Genomic DNA, 15,096 nt, shown 5'->3' on the forward strand with positions numbered 1-15,096 from the left:
CCATTGAACTTCTCCTGGGTACTGCAGTTGTAAATGCCTGGATCCTACAATGCAAGCACAGTTCTGGAAAAAAAACCTTTTCATCATTTCAAGGAATCTCTTGCCTTCTCTCTATGTCGGTACAGCACTGCTACATCTTGTACACCTCCAACAAGGAACAGGGCGCACACACTGGGTAAACTGGAAGGACCAGCCAGAAAAATGCGGCGACATTGCACAGTGTGCTACAAGAAGATATTTGCACAGCATGGTAAGAAAACTGCCGACAACAAAACAAAGAAGGTGGTGACATTCTATGCAGAGTGTCCAGGAGCACCAAAAATGTGTATCGAGTGCTTCAATGAAACTCACGTGAAAAAGTGCCAATGAACGTGTAAAACGCAATGGTGACAGTGTTTGTGGCAAATAATGTTATATTTTTGTTCCGTTTTTACTGTAAATAGCTGGGATTGTTTTCGTGTCTAGTAAATATTGTTCTGAATTTATATCCTTTCTCTTTTGTGATATTACTTTTTTTACTAGACATAATATGAAAATAATTAACATAGGCCTCTCATATTCCCATAAAAACAGATCAATGAACGAGAATCTAACAATTATTTCCGGGGTCATTTCTGTTTCACGCAATTGTTGAATTGGAACACTGTAGCACAGGTAAATACGCTGGAATGTCTCCTCAACAATAACACACACAACAAGTGCACATGCATTGTTTAGGATGTCATACTAGGGAGTAAACAAAGTCAAATTCGTCAGGTCACCGGTGACCCGAACCGATAATAATTAAAGGCAGCATCGGGTCACCGGTGGGCCGATACGGCGTAACATTAAGTCATCGAAATTCACTGCCGCAGGGAACGTGTTAATGACGTGTGGCTTCTGGAGAGGCCTGGTGCATGTCTTTCGATTTGACGCGTATAGGCGACCTGCCTGTCTGTGAGGATGGGGCCCTGCCTATGATAATTTCTAATGCTTCAGACAACACACACACACACACCCAGCCCCCGAGCCATCGGAATTAAGCAATGAAGGTTAAAATCTCCCACTCAACCGGCAATCGAACCCGGGACTCACTGGACCAAAGGCCAGCACGATAACCATTTAGCCATGGAGCCGGACCATAGATGGTATAATAAGTTTGAAGACACCGACTGTCTTTGCAAAGGGAAGAGTACCGGACGACCAATAAAGGAAGCATGTGCTGAACGGGTGAGAGAATACTTTATGCACAATCCCAAGAAAACAGTTTGCAGTGCTAGTCGTGAACTAGCATTTCCGGTGACATCATTGTGGAGAGTTTCAAGGAGGCACTTAAAACTATGTCCATATCGTTTACTGTTGGTACAAGCTCTAACACATACAGACTATGATTTACGTGCCAACTTTGTAAAGGATATGTTGCTGCTTTACGATAAAGATTTTTTTTTCTGCTAGCTGCTTTATGTCGCGCCGATACAGACAGGTCTTATGGCAACGATGGGACAGAAAAGGCCTAGGAATGGGAAGGAAGCAGCCATGGCCTTAATTAAAGTACAGCCCCAGCATTTGCCTGGTGTAAAAATGGGAAACCACGGAAAACCATCTTCAAGGCTGCCGAGGGTGGGGTTCGAACCCACTATCTCCCAGATGTGGGCTGACAGCTGCGCGCTCCCAACCGCACGGCCAACTCGCCCAGTATAAAGATTATCTGGATCGTATTGTGTTCAGTGATGAATCTACATTTCACCTAAGTGGATGTGTGAACACTCATAATGTGCGCAACTGGGGTTCAGCAAATCCCCATGAGACGGTGCAGTTACAACATAACTCCCCTATATTGAATGTTTTTTGAGCCATATCCGAGCAGTGCGGTCGAACAAAGTCAGGTGATGGAGGAAATGTTAGATTAGGAAATGAAGTCTTAAAGGAAGTAGATGACTATTGTTACTTGGGTAGTAAAAAAAAAAAAAAAACTAATGATGGCAGAAGTAAGAAGGACATAAAATGCAGACTAGCACAAGCAAGGAAGGCCTTTCTTAAGAAATGTTCACCTCGAACATTGAAATAGGAATTAGAAAGATGTTTTTGAAGACTTTCGTCTGGAGCATGGCATTGTATGGAAGTGAAACATGGACAATAACTAGCTCATAAAGAAAGAGAATAGAAGCTTTTGAAATGTAGTGTTACAGAAGAATGTTGAAGGTGAGATGGGTAGATAGAATCACGAATGAAGAGATACTGAATCGAATTGGTGAGAGGAGATCGATTTAGCTAAATTTGACCAGAAGAAGAAATAGAATGATAGGGCACATCTTAAGACACCCAGGTCTTGTACAGTTGGTTTTTGAGGGAGTGTAGGTGGTAAGAATGGTAGGGGTAGACCAAGGTATAAATATGACAAGCAGATTAGAGAAGATATAGGATGTAGTAGTTATGTAGAAATGAAAAGGTTAGCACATGACAGGGTGGCATGGAGAGCTGTATGAAACCAGTCTATGGACTGATGACTCAAACAACAATATCCCAGCAGGAAGTTTATGTGCCTTTCTTTTATGCTGAAGCCACTGTAACTGGAGTTTCATATCTGATGTGCTTAAATAATGGCTCTTTCCTCAATTACGAGAAGCGGAACCAGAGAACTTTATTTGGCAGCAAGATGGTGTGCCGCCTCATTGGTATAACTCAGTACACGATTGGTTAAATGACATTGTACCGGATGGCCACAAGGGGCCAGATGATAGAGCTTGTTTCACATCGTCTCCATGTTCACCCGATCTGATGCCATGTGTATTTTACCTTTGGGGACTCGTCAAGGATCATGTGTTTGTACCTCCGCTGCCAGCCCACCTAACCGATTTTAGAAACAGGATTGAAGTAGCTGTTGCAACAATTGCTTCAGACACACTGAGCAAGGTGTGGGACAAACTCAGCTATCGACTCAATATGTGCCTATGACGAATGGTGCTCACATTGAACACTTGCAGAACAAAGTGATTGAGTTGCTCTTTCACTTGATGTGTGATTTACAAATGTAAGTTCAATGGAATAAACACTACAGAGTCTTAAAACCCTGATATTCATTATGAAACACCCTGTGTAATGCTTTACTCTTCATTTGAAACTGGTACACAGGTAGAACTCGTATAAACTTTAAATTAACCAATAATGCTGATGTTCATAACTATGGTAGACTTCCTATGGGATCGCTGGCCTTGGGGATATTAGCAGAAATCTACTTAGATCATTTGAAACACTCCAAAATTGACAAAACTGACAAAATTGACAATATATTCTTTTGGTCTAGCTTTGTGGATGCCATATTTACGTCAACAGGCGAATGCTTCACTAATGGCAACACCATCCTGGAACAACTAAACAACATAGATCAACCCATAAAATTCACAATAGAAATAGAAACCAATCACACACTAAACTACTTTGATGTAACTGTTACCAGGCATGACAACCATTTATCATATAACATTTACCGGAAACCAACCCAAACCTCAAACACTATAAAACAAAGCTCCATCCACCCCATCGCCCAAAATGGAGATGCCTACTACAGTATGATCTATAATATTTAATATTCTGCTGTCTGCTGAAAACCTTAAAACAGAAATAAACACAATTCACACAATAGCTAAGAATGATGGCTACAATAAAGAACTGTATTTTCCTGTAATGTATTCATTAATATATTTTTATAAAGTTAAACCTGGTCAAAGCTGAACCGCATTAGAATGGGTCAAGGGAGGTGTGGTCACACCTTAAAGAAACGGGGTTTCTGTACATCTGCTGCCTGTGACTGTGGAGTGGAGGACCAAACCATACAATACATTGTTCAAGAGTGCCCACTTCATGCATTTGACGGTGGTCTGATGACTCTACACCAAGTGACACCATGTGCTCTGGAATGGTTGTCAAATTTGGATATTTCCATTTGATTATTTGTAAACTTCTGTGTACTTGTATAACCATACGATAATCCCTAACCATCCTTGTACAAAAAACAAAAATTTGATTAACCTCAAACATACACCAAGTTTTTCAGCTGGCGTGATGCATTCTCGGAACAAAGTATTCATCTGTTGAATATCTGCTTCAATGAATCATACTGCGACATATGGAAGTAATGGTAGAATTTTGATTCTTCGTCAACTAACTCTGGAAATAAGGTAACAAAATTCTCCTTCTCTTTTTCGCTTTGTCAGCATTTGATACACCTAGATCCTCCAAGTGGGCCTATTCTCCTCATCTTCGTTCAAAATCAAGGCAATTTTAACAAATGATTTGCTTGAAAAAGGCATTTTAATTTTTGGCACTACTGTTTACTAGCAGACCTACTGGGATAGACTGAACAGAACAGGGAGATCGAGTGTAGATCAGCTTGACCACAGCACATATAGTGTGAATCGGCCTGATCGATCCACGCCTGCATCATGACTTGCTCAGAACAGCCCTGTACATCTAGTGTGATAACAATATAAATGGTTCGTTATTGGACATTATAAATTTTCCAGCTAACTCATTCCTGGTTGCTAGCATTTCACCCCAGTGTGGTAAGTTGGGGTCATTAGTTGGCAAATAGCACACCTACCAAGACGCATGGCTCCATGGAAGCCACTGCATAGGCTACTTGGAACCACCGGCAGTGCCAATACACTATGAGAGACTTTGTCTCATTACCAAAAACTGATGCCTGCCTGGCCATCAGATGATACGGATGTTGATTCCCATAGGGAACCTGAAATATTTGTCCTGAATGAGTAAATTTATAAAGGAATGAGTTAGCTGGAAAATTTATAATGTCCAATAACGGACCATTTATATTGGTATTATAAATTTACTCATTCTGGACAAATATTTCAGGTTCCCTATGGGAATGAACATCTAGTGTGAACTGGGCTTAAGTGTGCTAGGCTTCGGTCCGTCAAATCGCCACCGCTAACGAGAGAGACAGCTGTAGAAAGAGGAGGCCCAAAGACTCAAAGTTTTCTGGAAGTGTCCGAATCGATGGGATTCACCCATGTAATACAGTATCACAAGTTTGTTTTTGCAGGTGCAAGACATCTTACGGATTTCTAATAGTTGAAAATTATAGGTGTATTTCAGTAGTATTATTGATCAGACAATAATTTTAGTTTATCTGAAGTTACAGTGTATAACGTGACTGTGACCATGGGACGTTACTTTTGTGAAATGGCTGAACCGTGTGTAATAAAACAGTTGCTGGATAATCATTCTCGCAACTGAAATATGAAGATAAATTGCTGATAGTTAAAAATGGTAAACCTACCCCACCTCCTCCTCAGTTACAGTGTGATCATAAGGAGAAAAACAAGAATCCATACAAAAGGTATTTCAACGTAAATAATTATGAAAAGTATTTATGGTTATGTGGCTCATGCGAACTTAACAAACTTTATTGTTGGCCATGCTTATTGTTTAGCGTTCTCTTTTGTTGTTCGTAATGGAATCTGTGATCATGGGTCGGACACCACCACTGATCAGCTGAGGAAGCTAAAAATCAGTGAACAACGAGTACGACCGCTGAAAATACTGTAAAAGTCTATTCGCTTTATGTCGTACCGACACAGACAGGTTTTACGGCAACGATGGGATAGGAAAGGGCTAGCAGTGGGAAGGAAGCAGGCGTAGCCTTAATTACGGTACAGCCCCAGCATTTTCCTGGCGTGAAAATGGTAAACTATCTTCAGGGCTTTCAGCAGTGGGATTCGAACCCATTATCTCCCGAATGCAAGCTCACAGGAGCATGCCCCTAACGACCAACTCGCTTGGTAAAAGTCTATTTTTAATTTGATGATAATAATAATGTCCGCCTTTGTGGTGTAGTGGTTAGTGTGATTAGCTGCCACCACCTCCCCCGAGTTCGATTCCCCACTCTGCAACGAAATCTGAAAAGTGGTACGAGGGCTGGAATGGGATCCACTTATTCTCGGGAGGTGAACTAAATAGAGGAGGATTGGATTCCTACCTCAGCCATCCTCGAAGTGGTTTACCATGGTTTCCCACTTTTCCTCCGGGCAAATGCTGGGTTGGTAACTAACTTAAGGCCACGGCCGCTTCCTTCCCTCTTTCTTGTCTACCCCTTCCGATCTTCCCATTCCCCCACAAGGTCCCTGTTCAGCATAGTAGGCGAGACCGTCTGGGAGAGGTACTGGCCCTCCTTCCTAGTTGTATCCCCCAACCCAAAGTCTCACGCTTCAGAACACTGCCCTTGAGGCGGTAGAGGTGGGATCTCTCACTGAGTCCGAGGGAAAAACCAACTCTGGAGGAATCACGGATTAAGAAAGAAATTATCATAATAATAATGCATGGCCTCTGGAAAGGCTTGGTGGCGACCTGATGAAATGAATGGTGAAGTTGTCATAAGCATCCAGTCCCCGAGCCAGGGGAATTATGAGTACGAGTAGGTTGATTCTTTAACTACCACCTCCATTGATCAGGTGTTGAGTATTGGCAGTAGCAGAGGCCAGGGTAGTACAAAGTAGCTTGTGAACCAGCCTTAACATAGCAGGCTACTCCGATGGCTATTAGCTGCAGCTCAAAATATTTAAGGCTTGACGTTCACTATACCAACTACTGGAAATGGGTACCAGTAACCTAAGTCTAGTGGTAGCCCATGTCTTAATCCCAGCATACGCCACTGGGATCTGCAGATGATGACGTAAGGGTAAGTCCCCCTAGTACTTCAGTGGAATTAGCTAACATCTCAAATGTTGTTGAGATTGTCACATGAAAACAGGGAGGTGAAATTAAATAGGGGCTATGTTTACTAGTAAATAACTTTTCAATTAGTGCTAAGCAGTTTGTCAGTGATGATCAAAGCTTGCTATAAAGTTAATACAGTTACTCAAGTGCGACTTTTAAAAGACTCATGTTATTGTTGTTGTTATTAGTTCATGTCCGGCTCCCTGGCTAAATGGTTAGCGTGCTGGCCTTTGGTCCAGTGGGTCGCGGGTTCGATTCCGGCAAGGTCGGGGATTTTAACTTTTATTGATTAATTCCGATGGCTCGGGGGCTGGGTGTGTGTGTCGCGTCTTCATCATTAGAATTCATCACGGGTAGGATCCCATACTCACAGACGCGCAGGTCGCCTATATGGCGTCAACTTGAAAGACCTGCACCAGGCCTCTTCGGAGACCACATGCCATTATTATTATACCGGGCGAGTTGGCCATGCGATTAGAGGCGCACAGCTGTGAGCTTGCATCCGGGAGACAGTGGGTTCGAGCCCCACTGTCAGCAGCCCTGAAGATGGTTTTCCATGGTTTCCCATTTTCACACCAGGCAAAATGCTGGGGCTGCACCTTAATTAAGGCCATGGCCACTTCCTTCCCACTCCTAGGCCTTTCCTATCCCATCGTCGCCATAAGACCTATCTGTGTCGGTGCGACATAAAACAAATTGTAAAAATAAATATTAATATTATTATTATCAGGGTTGGTATTTTTAGGTGTGCACCTTTTTGTTAGGGTAAATTAAAGCTGTTCAGAAAGATATGACAGTGTGAAAATTGTTTCTAATTGCAAAAGGAAGCATTTTTCATGCACCTTATTTCCCCTTTTTTGGAGGGGGATCTTTATCCCTTTTTTCCCCAAACCATGCCCATAATCCCCTTTTTTTCTTTTAAGTTTAATTTCAATTTATTCTAAAAGATTTCTAATCAATATAAAATATTTAACTTTCAATTAACGTCTGTTCAGTTTGCTGCGTACATGCGAAAAGTAAGCCTACCTCTTTCAGTAAACACCACGCGGGAGTTGAAAGCACACCTACAACAATGGAAAATAATTGTGTGTTCCACAAAACCTCTTTCTCTTGCTTTATCGCTATAATGCAGTTGACAACGAGTGATTCTATCCCACCAGTATCAGTAGCCTGCTGTTCATGAATGTGAGTTTGTTACTGTGAGAGACGTCATCTGTTTGCATGGAGGCGGAGGCTGTTGACACAGAGATGTCAGCAACCCCACCCGCGTAGTTCCAAGAATTGAGACTGGGTTTCTGCTCGAAGCTACTAGAAATCACTGAGACATCAGTTCCAGCATGAATGAGAACATTCTGGTAACTGTCGCGGTGTTATAAGAGAGTGTGAACAGCAAGTGAGCGCAAGAGTGAGTTGTGTGATAATCGCATTGAGTTAGCAAGTGAACTGGCGTTAGCACTTTATTACATTATTAATTGAGTGTACAACTAAATTTTGCCATGCCAAAGGTGCCCAGTGCCCGATTTATTGCTCTGGCTCAGGAATTCAAACAAGATTTCATAGGCACTGATGGAACTGTTATGCGATGTACTATTTGTGATTCAAGAATTTTGTTAGATGAAAAACACTAGCGAGATTGCATCAAACAACACATTTCCAGCATTAACCATTAAATGAATAAGACTCTTCAAGCAAACAAATCGCGGCAACCTCTATTACGAAATGTGTTTCAACAGAGTTCTTCAAAAAGCCAAAAATTTGAAGGAATTAAACACTGATTTGTGTACAGCTCTTACACAAGCAGGAATTCCACTCAATAAGGTGAACCATCCAGCCTTCAAGGGATTTCTTGAAAAATACACAAAGATGTCAATGCCTGATGAGAGTACTTGAAGAAAAACTACATGGAGCCTGTTTACCAAGAAACAATACAAAGAATCAAGGAGAAAGTGTCTGATTGCAATGTGGAAATCATTGTGGATGAAACCATAGACTCAATGGAACGATATGTTTTGAACATTTTAGTTTTTCCCTTAGCAAGGGAGAACGTTAAGCCTTTGTTGCTAAAAATGTATGAGCTACAGAAAGCCAATGCCAGTACAGTAATGCAATCAATTATGGACTTCTGCCAAAAATTCTGCTCTACTGGTATCGAGTTTGAAAAACTTCTTCTTGCGGTTACAGACCAAGCTACATACATGGTTTCAGCTGTTAACCAATTGAAACGTTTATTTTCTAAGTTGAAGCATGTGACATGCTTGGTTCATGCCCTTCACAGGGTTTGTGAATCCATAAGGAACGAATATGACTTTGCAAATCAATTCATCTCTGCCCTGAAGAAGATTCTACTGTAAGTTCCGAGTCGTGTTGCTACCTACAGGGAAACAACTGGCCTGCCCCTTCCAAATTTCCCGGTCATTACTCGCTGGGGATCGTGGCAAAATTATAGAGTTGTGCTTTCTTTGGATCCAGCCGACGCAAGTACAATTTCCAAGGCACAGCAACTTCTGTTACCGGAGAAAATACATCATTTGCAGACAGAACTATATTGTGTCCATAGTTACAAGTACCTGACTACAGTTATTAAACGATTAGAAAAACAAGGTCTGAAAAAGGAAAAACAATGGGATATTTTTACTTCCGTGAGGGAGCAGTTAGATGGCTTTGCCAAAGACAAACTTGAGTCTAGTCTTCAGAAGAATCCAGACATTGAGGAATTTGCCACATCTGTAGAGTTGCCATTCCAAGTCAATGCAAGATTTGCCCCACTGGTTTCTGTGGATGTCGAAAGAAGCTTTAGCATCTACAAAGACATTCTATCTCCTAACAGGAACAGACTTACTTTTAAAAATGTGCTTAATGTCTTGGAAGTACAACAGCTTCATGTTTTTTCCTTCTTTTGATGAGTGATAATTTGATGTACTTGTTTATAATTTAATAAACTAGAAAAGAGAAATTGCTGAATTAGTTGAATAAACCAGCACCTTTTTGTCCCTTTTTTAACCTTGTTTGAGCACCTTTTCCCTTTCTTTTGTCATCTGAAATTTGCACCTAAAAATCCTAACCCTCATTATTATTATTAATTCATAACAAACTGCACACATGACAAAAACAGGGAATAACGTTTGGTAGTGGTGGCTTGCAAGATTTTGCATGCTTGGTTCATCTTCTTTGTTAACAGTAATCTATAATATATATTAGGAACTCGCTAAATTCTTTGAAGAATTCTCTTTCATATTGTATTTATGTATGAAAATGTTTCATACTGAATGCTTCCTGCAATTCTGATATGACAATGAGAACTCTATTAATGCTTTAAAATTCATGAAAATGTATGGAACTATAAAATTTTGATTTGTTGAAGGGGATATGTTGCCTCTCAGTACGGTTCTCTCTTGCTCGCTTTACTACAAGATATAAACACGTTTTGGCTTTGTGGCATCTTTTAAAAAATACCCCCTCTCCCACTCAGGGAATCCTGGATCCACCTCTGGTTAAGCCTTGAGCAGACCCCTTTGTGCTATTCGATGTCATTCATTTCATCTCATTAATTCCTCTGATGAGGTTGACGTCAGGAAAGGCATCTGGTCATAAAAACTTGCTACGAAGATTCATGTCACTTCATACCCGACCGTGTAGACAAAAGGGATATGGGTTACACATACATATCAACTTCCTCTTCTCCCTAAAAAAATAAATAAATACGGAAACATTTTGAAAAGAAGGGGCCCGCCTCAGATTCTGGGTTTCGGGCCCATAATTTCATGTGGGGATGTGGGGGCCATGGGTACAGTACCTAGTAGTTAAAATTTAAGATGTCTCTTCCTTATTATCTTTAGAACTTCAGAAGTTCGGCGCATGTATATGAAGGAGACAGAGAGATACCAGATAATCCTTCCATCAAAGGACATAACTTAATATCCTTTTAGATTGACTGCTTCTGCCAGTAGCGGCGATTGGAAATTAAAAGTAAGGGGGAAAAAATATTTACAGACAAAGTAGCCGGGTTTGTGGGATAGTGTGGGGTTTATACATCAACACTCAAGAGAAAAAGGTAGGGGGGGGGGGGGCTACAAAATTGTACATTTTTATACTCACTGGGCGAAATTCGACAGAAAGGTAAAGGTTGTACGGTAATAGATTTTTGGCAATAAAACTTTCACCAAAGTAAAAACAATTACAAAATAATGTATTACAATTAAATAGAAGTACGGCGTGATTATATAATTAAAAATCATTAAGTATTTGACTTCACACTAAGAAACTAAAAGAATCCAACAGACTCTAAAAAGACTGCCAGACTGACGAATGCGCACGGCAAGCGGGTGAATCGTACCTCAGAGTCCGTCAACTAGGCCCAGGGTTGCCACCGGGCAAAAAAGTTTCGTACTAAATTTTCCCCTGAAAAGGTACTAGATTATGGGAAAAAGTACTAAATCTGTTTTTTTTTAATGTAGTAGGATTATTTATAAAGGCAGTATAGAAAATAAAGTATACTTATTAAAAATACATATTTATTATATGAGAAATTTGTAATAATCAGAACTTACTGGTTTTGATATCTATTATGGGAAGCAGCAATGTTTCAGTTTCAATCAACACCATCATAACACATCCAGTTCCAAGCTGAGTACGAATTTATAGTCATTTATTTGTGTTTAGAATATGCACACACTGAATATTCTCACGCATTTCAGTTCAACACACACACACACGCGCGCGCGCCTTTTGTCTTCATACAATACCCAAAAGTTGGCTGTCTTTTAGAATATATTCACATGCATTTCACATTTTGCTCTTCTCTTACAGTAGCGGCGATTAGGGGGGTGGGGGGGGGCGAGGGGGGCAGTTGCCCCCCACTTTGTGGAGAAAACATTGCATTTTATTCCGTTTCGGCCGGATGAAACTGAGAGTTATATGAGGTTTAAAAAAAACAATTTATACAAGCCCTCTTGTCTTTCAGCTAATTCTTTCCTTTATTTCCTCTAATTATTTACAAAATTATTAGCAGAAATGCGTACAAAATATCGTTCGTCCCGGCTAACCGATTTGTACAGCACCGCAGCAAGTAGTGGAGACATTGCATTTGCCGTCTGGAAGCGTGGCAAAGGTATATATACAATATATTTGCCAAGGTCATGAACAATGAGGTATGATTCACCCGTTTGTCGCGATTTCGTAATTCTGGCAGTCTCTTTAATGTCTGTTAGTTTCTTAGTGTGTAGTCAAATACTAAATGATTTTTAGTTGTATAATCAGGCGTAGGCCTACTTCCATTTAATTGTAACACGTGTGTAATATTGTTCCTTTGGTGAAAGTTTTATTGTCTAGTATTGAATCAAAATCTCAAAGAAAAACGATTACTGTATTACCGCACTTAAGTTGGTAAAGTGTCAACCTTTACTCCTCTGTGAAAATTTGCTCAGAGAGTATTATTTTGTAGCGTTTTTATCTATTTTAGTTTTGATGTATATGCCCCCCCCCCCCGGTCCGATATATACCCCAAACCCGGATACATTTTGTCGTCTATATACATTTTCTTTGCCCCTGCACTTTTAATTCCCAATCGCCGCTATTGTTCTCTTAATACTTGGAAAACCTTGCCAAAGCAATAAACTGTTTAGAAATGTGAAAATTTTGGGCAGATGAATGTTTTAGTTTCTCCTTTGTTAGAAGGAGCCCATTCAACATGCAGGATTCGATTTTGTTTCTCAGTTTGGTCTTATTTATAGTAACAGCAGAAAAATGTGGTAAACAGAGCACTAAAAAGCGTACAGGCCCTTGGAGGAGTGGAAGGTAAAAGCTTCCACCATATTGTTAACCTCGGCACGTGATGGGGTAGAGCGGTTAGCTTTACGCCCGGCCGCCTTTCCCCTCAGGAATTAACCTGGTACTCATTTTTGGTGTAGGCTGAGTGGACCTCAGGGCCATTTGCATCTCCGGAAGTGAAAATCTCGTTTCTTAAATTTTACGACTTCCTGACGGGGATTCGAACCCTCGTCCTTCCGGGCGAACCGAGCCCCTAAACACAAATTTCGTCAAATTTGGAAAGATGTAGTCGCCTACAGGATTTTTCACTTCAAAAGCAAAATTTCATATATTCTTAGTTTTCTTTCAGCGATTATATGTGGACTTGTTTATTAAGAAGGAACTTTCCACTGTCTACTCAGTTAAATGTGACTTTAAGACTTTTCAGTCTGTTGAACACTATTGTTTAATAGTGTGTGTGTTTTTACATGTATGTTATAGTATAATATTTATATTGAGTTTGTGTGTTCGACAGACTGAAAGGCTTTTATATTTCTGTGGATTTGGCTAACCACCATTTTGTATATCTAACTTCATAAACACTTCCTGTAATTACATTAAGGAAATATATAGCTAATGGAATTGTGCTGATGAAGCTGCCATCTCATTTGCAATTTTCTGGGTTCGACATGGACAGATTTTTCAAATAGGATCACAAAATCAATCCTCTTAAAAATCTGTTCGCAGAATTCAACATGAAAAGATAGGCACTTGTCTCTGAAACTTCTTATCAATTTCTTTCTTGTTCTTCTGCTGCAGTAGAAGAGCTTCTGCTCTACCTCCGTAAAAGGTACTAGATTTCCATAAAAAGAACTAACGTACTAAAAATGTCCACGAAGTAGGCTACTAGATCTAGTACGAAAGTACTAAGGGTGGCAACCCTGACTAGGCCAAAAAAAAAAATCCCCTACTACCCTTCCTCACGGAAGAATGCTAAGTGCCCACTCCACTACTTAGGTAGGTACTGTGGCGCTATACAAATAGGTCAACCACAACGAACGACATTTTATGCATATAATTAAAGAAAATAAAGGAAATAATTACGGTAGCTGATAGACAACAGGGCTTGTGCAAATTACTTGTTTTAATAATTCCTTGTTTCAGCCAACTAAAATGGAATACAAATGTATTGGAGGAGTGGAAGGTAAAAGCTTCCACCATATTGTTAACGTCGGCACGTGATGGGGTAGAGCGGTTAGCTTTACGCCCGGCCGCCTTTGCCCTCAGGAATTAACCTGGTACTCATTTTTGGTGTAGGCTAAGTGGACCTCAGGGCCATTTGCATCTCCGGAAATGGAGCCACGTAGTGGCTCCCCTAATCGCCGCAACTGGCTTCTGCCAAAGAGAATATGTAGGCTTTCTGCCATAGGTCACCACACGATGACACGAGACACGAATAAGCTGCCCGTGTTCAACCGTCAAGCTGGCTTGAAGGGGGAGGGGAAGATAAGAGCGTCATAAGTCATAACCAAAGATGATAGAATACATTTGTGCGCACTACCAATATATATAGAATACCTAGGTCATAACAACAAGGTCAAGCAGGAACTCGACGGGCTCATTAATGTTATTAATATTAACGACGTAATAACATACTCCTTGATGATGTAATAATTAATGTGATGTAGGAATGAAGAGTTATTTGTTGATAATTTCTACACATTACGAAATCAATAAAATTCCTCCTTTCATGCTGGGTCATGTGATTGGAAGAGGGAACCCCACTAGTTTGGCAACACTGGTCCCAGCTGCCTCCTCCTGGCTATTGTGCCTATTATTCTCTTTCTGCCACTGTTTACTACTTATTCTCTTTGCTGTTTACTTTGAGTCAGTGTTCTGCTGATGCGTGTTTTATGCTTTTGTGTGGAGCTGTCCTTTCGTCGCGAAGGTCGCAGCTTTACTTGTTTCGAGAAATTCCATTGGTAAGAAATTGAAACGCATTGTTTTATATCCATGCTGAGGAGTGCAGTGGTGTGTAAATAGAAGTTCTCGTCAAGTGTACCATTCCTGGAAAATGCATTTTGTAATACGGTATCTCAATTTCGGAGTTCATAACGAAGCGGTATGGACACAGTTCTAAGGTGACAGGTAAGACGGACCGTGTGTGGCAGGATTTCGGTCTACCGGGCGAGTTTGCCGTACGGTTAGGGGCGCGCAGCTGTGAGGTCGCATGCGGGAGATAGTGGGTTCGAATCCCACTGTCGGCAGCCCTGAAGATGGTTTTCCGTGGCAAATGCTGGGTTTTACCTTGTTCCTTCCCATTCCTACGCCTTCCCTGTCCCATCGTCGCCGTAAGACCTATCTGTGTCGGTGCGACGTAAAGCAAAAAGAAAAAAAAGGGGATTTTTGTCTGAGGCTTGGCTCGAAATAAATCTGTCGGCGGGTGACTTACCTGTACGTAAATCGGGGTTCCGTAAAGGAACGTGCGGTATTGGGCGAATTTTATCGTGTCAAAAAAAAAAAAAAAAAAAAAAACGCCAAAATCATGATTTTTTCAGTTTCTATGGAATAAGCAATTTATCATATTTTCGAAGTGTAGCTAAGGAAATAATGGTATGTTCAATCAATCAGTCACTA

General features: G+C 40.7%; 1 protein-coding gene across 3 annotated transcripts in view; it reads left to right on the forward strand.

The window, feature by feature from the left end:
* LOC136883440 (uncharacterized) overlaps positions 1-15,096 on the forward strand; it is a 76,833-nt gene that overhangs the window by 34,914 nt on the left and 26,823 nt on the right. The window contains exon 1 of one of the 3 annotated variants that reach the window (XM_068229695.1): positions 14,322-14,441. The exons of 1 other annotated variant lie outside the window; for it this stretch is intronic. The gene's annotated coding sequence lies outside the window, so the exon portion shown is untranslated. Of the gene's footprint in view, positions 1-14,321; positions 14,442-14,472; positions 14,608-15,096 lie in introns of those variants that run through there. One more of the 3 variants, XM_068229697.1, reaches the window with a different exon arrangement.

This window comes from Anabrus simplex, chromosome 11 (genome assembly GCF_040414725.1).
Source record: "Anabrus simplex isolate iqAnaSimp1 chromosome 11, ASM4041472v1, whole genome shotgun sequence".
Taxonomy (NCBI): domain Eukaryota; kingdom Metazoa; phylum Arthropoda; class Insecta; order Orthoptera; family Tettigoniidae; genus Anabrus; species Anabrus simplex.